This window comes from Papaver somniferum, chromosome 6, assembly GCF_003573695.1.
Source record: "Papaver somniferum cultivar HN1 chromosome 6, ASM357369v1, whole genome shotgun sequence".
Lineage (NCBI taxonomy): Eukaryota > Viridiplantae > Streptophyta > Magnoliopsida > Ranunculales > Papaveraceae > Papaver > Papaver somniferum.
This window is the reverse complement of record NC_039363.1, coordinates 163,881,328-163,888,475: the sequence shown is the minus strand read 5'-3', so window position 1 is coordinate 163,888,475 and position 7,148 is coordinate 163,881,328. Positions and strand designations below refer to the sequence as shown.

General features: G+C 37.2%; 1 long non-coding RNA gene across 5 annotated transcripts; it reads left to right on the top strand.

Annotated features, from left to right (window-relative positions):
• Positions 1-1,139: 1,139 nt before the first annotated feature.
• On the top strand, positions 1,140-5,023 carry LOC113289973. Of its 5 annotated transcripts, none has more exons than XR_003331292.1 (8): positions 1,142-2,698; positions 2,922-3,018; positions 3,430-3,487; positions 3,589-3,648; positions 3,827-3,991; positions 4,081-4,192; positions 4,269-4,491; positions 4,620-5,023. It is a non-coding gene; the product is annotated as an uncharacterized LOC113289973 (long non-coding RNA). The 5 variants fall into 5 exon arrangements; XR_003331295.1 differs by having other exon boundaries at positions 1,143-2,106; positions 2,421-2,698; positions 4,081-4,491; XR_003331293.1 differs by having other exon boundaries at positions 1,140-2,698; positions 2,922-3,083; positions 4,081-4,491.
• Positions 5,024-7,148: the final 2,125 nt, after the last annotated feature.

Below are 7,148 nucleotides of genomic sequence, written 5' to 3'. Positions count from 1 at the left end.
TCACATTATTACGAGTCTCGGTCCAATGTAAGCCGGCCAACTCCAACTAACACGGTCAGTTTATTGTGGCTCGAAAAACCCTCCACCTGGAGGGGCATACCTCTAAACTGGATGGTGTCGATTGGAGTTGCTTTTGAGCCCTTATTCGTTTCCATATTTACAAAATCTTACATCTATACAGATGTATAGATCTTTTACAAATGGGTGCTCCTTTTAATACCCCACAAAATACTAACGATACCCCTATTAGTTATAGTTAGGTTAGTTATAATTTTGTTAGCATGAAAACCCTTAAGTTACTTGAATTTTTTTTATATCAATACCCCCTTCCAAAATTTGTTATACCATCTACAAAACCATTAAAACAAAATAAAAAAATCTTATGGAAAAACCCCGCAATATCTTTCGTCCCAAAACTCAATAATGTTGAATTATGTGTGTACCAAAAATATAATCACGGAGAGAATCAATTTTAGCATCAAAATGATTCAGTGAAAAAGCTGCAACATCCATAGTATTGAATCATTGAGATAATAAATTATATTAAGAGTAGATCAGCTGATTTAGAATTTGTGACATTAAATTAATGATGTGAACGAGAAGCAAGGTTATTTTGGTTGGTAAATTGAATATCACAGCACCAGCAATGGCATCTAAGAGAAGAATACCGATTAGTATGGGAAACAAGCACACCAATAGTTTGTTCTATGACATCGCGCCTTGGTAATGGACGCTGCTCCTTTGAGTTGTAATTTCGGTGATGGTAAAGAACTTGAGGAGAACTAATGATCACTAATAATCCACCGACTACAATAATGGTCCTTTCCAAAATCTTCTATTATATGTAATTAATGGTCAACGAATTCCACCACTACAGAACTTGAAAATGAATTGAAGGTCTGTAAATTCAACAATCTCGGTATTATGAATTTTAATCGATCAAATAAAAAACCTAAAAAAAGTGTTTGTGATGATGGATAATGTTAAAGGAAATCAGGAAGTTTTTGTGATCACGATGAGTGTTTCAAATATGATCCAAGAACCCTACCTGCGGTGTTTTGTAAGATAGAAAATTGAAAGCCAAATATTTGTGTTTCTCTAAAGAAGAGAATATTACTGGTGTTTAAACACTAAACATTTTTCGATGGGGCAGGAAGACTAGAGCAGAGGTACACGGATAAAGGGGTACACGGATAAAGGGGTACCATTAGTATTTGGTGGGGTACATAAACGAACACCCTTGCAAATAGACGGCCTTGACTAAATAGAACCAAGCGTCTTCTTCCCAAGTCCCAAACATTTGTGAAATAAACCCTAACTCAATTCTACGGAATACAGAGCAATAAGATCCCAGCAAAATACCAGGTAGAACACTCAAAATGACTTCGAAACTAAGCAAACAATTCCTCCGATCAAACGCAAGTTTTCTTCTTTGCCGTGAAAACCCATCCAAATTCACCGGTCTCCGGACCGAACCAGTCTTCATGGTTCCAGCAGTCCCAGGCCAACCAAAACAAGACGATTTAAACCCACCTAGAATGAAAATCCTAGAACGTTTCTTCATAGATTTAGTCGCCGGTGACCAAATCTCACAAGATCGTGCATCGTCAAGATTCACATCATTAGTTGGATCCACAGATGAAATGTCCTTAGAAAGGAGGAACCGAGCATGGAGTGAACTGAATATGTGTTGGAGAAAGAATGTCAAAGTGAAAGGTTTTATTATGGAGAAAATTAGAGGTGGGTTTAGTGTTGGGATTGCTGGGTTCATTGCATTTATGCCCCTAAGACGTATGACTGGTAATTTTGGTGGTGGGATGGGTGTGTTACCCGATCGGTTTATCATTGAAACTATTGATGTAAAGAAGATGAAGATTGTTGTTTCACCTGCCCAACAACCCTTTAAGATTAGAAAAGAGGACATGGACAAGTTTTGGAAACCCATGACAATGCCGTTGCCTACAGCTAGTACATTGTTTCTAAATACAAGTAAAGTATAAGCACTAAGCAGACGCAAGGCCAGCTCAAAAGTGGGGAAATGGATATCAATCTCCTTACTATTACATGGATGCGGATCGCAATAACCACGTGGATCGCAATAACCACGTATATGATTCAAACGATATTGCTGGTGTTTAGTTTCTTAAAGTTATGTTGCATTTAATTTTAGAATGATAGCAATTTGTTTTTTGAAATTGAAATTAGAGTTTCTGATTCACCTTTGCTATTTTTTCTTGTTGCCTTTGATTATTAGTCAGGTGTTGAATCAGTTATCTGAAAAATAATTAATTTATAGTACATAAACAGAATATCATTTTATTCCGTGTCATTTCAGACTACTACTTTGCAATCAGTATTTGTGTTTACTCTTGATAATTTTGCATTTAGTACGGTCCTCACAAGGTTATATCACAATGTAGTAGCGATGTAGGTGTCATGGAGGTTCTGGTAGAAGAGATTAAGCAAATAGTATCTTTTGGCACAGCAAAATCCTGTTCACAGATCAAGATATTCAGCTGAGCTTAGGCTGCACAGGAACTCAAGTTGATGTATAGAAAATCAAGTGCATGATCTTAAGCTCATGCAGTCTGACTCTCAAGTTCATATTCATCGGAAAGATGCCGCTGAGATAGTCCTAAGCTCGTGCACAGAATACCATTATGTGGATGGCTCCTGCAAAACAATGGATGAGAGCATGGTAAGTTCAAACTGCCATTCAATTGCTAAATATTCTATATCTATTGACATATTTTTTCTGTTTGAGAACTCCAACTGAAGGTTTTCCGGAATCCTGTGGAAGATACCTAAAACTGTGATTTTTGGATTGTTATGTTTTTTAATATATTAGAGAAAGAAACCCAGTTGATTCAAGTTAATTTTCTTTTAAAGAAATCTACTAACAGCTGTGTATCCTCTTATAGGGAAAGTATTTTAAGGGCGCTATTTCAAAAACGGCTGCTCGTTGTGTTGCTCTTGCCTACAGATCACATGAGATAGAGAATGTTCCAAAAGATGAAGGTAGTTTGGCAGAGTGGGTTATCCGTGAATAAGAACTAGTTTTCTTGGCTATCATCGGGTTAACGGTACTTATCATCTATAATAAGTACAGCTAGTTTCTGTTTTTCCTTTGTTGAAAATTTGCTGAGTGGGTTGTCCAATTGATGAGAATACTGTGAATTAGCTAAAAGGACTTGGGTTGGGTGCAACCCTCACATTAGTTGATCAGCGAAATGGCAGGAGTAAAACTCGAAAAACCTTAGACCTTGGTTTATTTGTGCTGACATCTCCAGGTCGTGTCTCAGAGTCTTATTACTATTTGTACTACTGTACACAGAATATTATTGAGAGCAGGCAGCTGGTAGTACTGGTAGATTTTCCATTTGACCTCTTAAAAAAGGACTACCCTCTTAAACTTCTTTCTTGTTTCAGATGACGAATCACTTTCTCTGTCTCCTCTCCTTCTCTTTCCACGTGAATGTTTCTTCTCGTAAGTGATATTGGAACTTCTTGATAATCAGTTCTTTGGTGGTTTCTCGTCATCTTATTTTCTTCAGTGATTCCGTTTTCTAATAAGCGTGTTTTCTTTAGGATCCTTGTTGGCCAGGAGTTAGAGAAGCCGTAGAACTGTGTACCAAGGCTGTTGTTAAGGTGATATCTCTTTTACTTATCAACGTGCTCATGCCTGTTACCTTTTCTCTTTGGATGTTTTGGCAGTTGCAGAACAATATACTTGTCTTTTCTTCTTTTTTGGGCTTGTTAGACGTTTGTATCTGTCCTTCAAGTTTCCGAATATGAAGTTAGGAACATTGATTATTTTTTGTCATAGGTACGCATGGTATCCGGAGACAACATTCAAACTTCAAAAGCAATAACTCTGCAGTGTGGATTTCTTGCTTCTGATGTGGATGCTACACAGCCAACTCTCACTGAAGGAAAGAGGTTTTTTGAGTTGTCTGAATCCGAAAGAGAAGAAGTTGCTGGAAAATTTTCGGTATGAACTGAACTTTAAAATGTCTCACAGGCATAATATAATGTAATTTTGTTACCAGAGACTGATCTGTTGTGACGTTCGGCATACAGGTAATGGGAAGGTCTTCTCCCAGTAACAAGCTATTAAAGCACTGAAGAAAAGAGGTCATGTTGTTGCCGTGACTGGGGATGGCACCAACGCCGCTTCTGCACACTGAAAGAGGTAAGAAGTTTGCTACTATTTTCATTGCACCCACTTGATTTGTGAAATTCTTTTGCGTCTTGACATTACCTTGTAGGCCTGTTCCACGTGCATGTGGATGGTGCTGGGACAATATGCAACTGCTTTGTTGGAAGAACATCTACCATGAAAATAAATTATGTTGATTTTTTCGAGAATCTTATCACAAATCAAATTCAAAATAAATTGGAGTTTAAATACGAAGCATTATGGGAGAAGAAATCCATGCAACTAAATGGCCTTCAGTGACTTCTTGACTCTTAGTGTTTTAATTTGCGAATGTACGTCTCCTGATGGACTTCTATGTAGACTCTACATCTAACTTCTGTTACTATTACTCTGTAGTTCTCTAGGCAGATTATTATCTTTCACTGTATGTGTGATAATCCTATAATTTTGTTGCTTCCAGGCTGATATTGGTCTTGCCATGGGGATTCAAGGAACTGAAGCGGCAAAAGAGAGCTCAGGCATCATTATACGGAACGACACCAGTCATGACTGTCGTTTTTAAGGACCTTAAGCGTGATCCGCTTCAAATCAACTCAATTCCCTTGGACGCGCACGATATCGTAAAATACCACTTTAACTCTGGGTGCGTGAAGACTGGGATTCCATAGTGGATGGGATTGCAGATTCTCCGGGGAAATTCATAGCAAAGGGTGGATGGATGTTTCAGATCTCGAGGACCCTTCTACAAGTCCGACTATACTAGACTGATTCAGATGAGGAAGATTAAGAAAGTGATAATACATTGTTGAGTGAGAGGAAAAATGAATGAGACTAAATCATTAAGCAATTCGAAATCAAAATGTATAATTAAAAATCAGTATTTGGTTTGAAGAGGACAATCTAGTTTTATTAGCCATGTTTCCAGAGAAGAAAAACCTATGGAAGTTAACTAGTCCTAGTTAGCGATGCAATTCGCTAATAAAATTGTTAAACACAATGTCCTCTCATCTATGTACCACGTGACTTGGTTTCCACGGTTGTACACACACCACTTTCTCAATTTAAGCTTAGTAATACTCATATTTAGTAATAAATTGTATATCTTAGCTTTTCTTGATTTCCTTTTCTCTTGTAAAGACATTGGAAATTTCAGTTGATAAAAGTGTCTCTCCCATCACAATTAAACAAGAAAACCTGATCTTCTAGAATCCGATCACAACTCTTATATGGCTAACACAAGTGGCAACTCTAGTCCTGACTCAAATCCTTGTAGCGGTCGTTCATTCCTACGAAGAGATGCCTCCTCCTGATCAGTTTGAAGAGTATGTAGAAGTACATGGGAATGATAGTACTAGTTGGGAGGCTGATTCGCATGTGCAAGGGCTTGGCTTGCAAAGGTGTGAAGGGAAGAAGAAGAAGAAGAACAAGAGCAATAATAATGAAATTTGGAGGCTGATTCTTTCCGAAATCTACAAAGCGGAAGTTTATGCGATCTGTATAAGTAAATGTATCTTTTGCCATTTCCAGTGTGATCCCCATATTACAAAGATGTTGGATATATTTTGTGTTCTCCAAAATAAACTTTCTTAGTGGTAATTGTTTAGCCATTTTTTTCTTTCTAAGGTTGTCTAAATGTTTAAGAATGGAAATGGTAGTCCAACTCGAGTATGGTATCTGAGGACGGCATACAATCCGAACAGATTTACATGCCATGAATAGCAGGTTGATGACATGTACGGTTATGGGACGAGACAGTACTTAATTTGTTGATTAACCAAAAACATCTAAAATTAACAAACAGCCATAAAACCATCTCTCTCTTTAAATACTAAACAATGATTTCGTTTCTTTCACAAACATTTCATTTTGAACAATTAACTAGTTAAATTTGAAAACTTGTCAAATTTTGCTAGTTAATTGATCAACAATGGCGGCATCCATAAATAGAATTTTGATCCTAAGCATGGCCATGGTATTTGTGTGTTCGCTCTTGTTGGAAACAACGATTGCCACCAAGCATATTGATTATGGTGCTTTAAAACCCATTACCGGCTCTTGCAAGGGGAATAAAGAGTGTGAGGAGGCAAGAAGACCAAAACCGGCTAATCCCCATCACAAAGGGTGCCTGAAAAGTCAACGATGCAGAACAGAAGCAGAACCAGAGATAGATGCAGTGCCAAATGCGATGCCAAATGCAGTTCCAGAGGAGGTGCTAAATGTGGTGCCAGATGAAGTGAAAGAACAGAAAGATGAACTATGAGTTAAACAAGGGAGGAAAAGCTGCATTTGCAGAACAAGAGATTGGTCAAATGTTTTTATTCAAACTCAATCAACTTTCTTTCTATGATTAAGAAAGAATAAGTAAGCAATTCCCTGTATTTACTTGAAAGAACATTATATTACTCGATTTTTTTCTTTCTTTTTTTACTTTTGTTTTTCGAGTTTTTTTTTTTTTTCCTTACATAGGCAAAGCTCTGCTACAGAATTGATGATCCAGCAAGAAATATTTGCAAAGTCGTCAAAATCATCCTCTAATTGATGAGTAAACTGAATTGATGAATTTCTCAGGTTGTATGGATACGAATTCTCTACAAATGTGGAAAAATCTTGTTTAATTTTCTGTACAAACTGCAACCTTACAAAGAAGGTTAACTTGTTCACATGTTATACTCTCTCCTAAATGATATTTACATAATAAGAGAAAAAGCTGACAGACCACAGAGAGTACTTACAGGATAAAGATTACTTTACGTCATCACCATCTAGAAACCTAAGTTTCGGAAGACTCTTAACCAGCAGAACCCGAAATTTCTCATTGCTTAATGCATTTCCCTCAATATCAAGTTGAATTAGTTGCAGACCTTTAAAGAATAACACTGCTTCCGAACAATCTGTCCCTTCAATGTCAGCTTTTTCACAGTTGTTTACTAGTGTGTCAGATAAAAGAGAAGAGTACAAATACCTCGTTGTATCGACTGAGTGTAAGCCG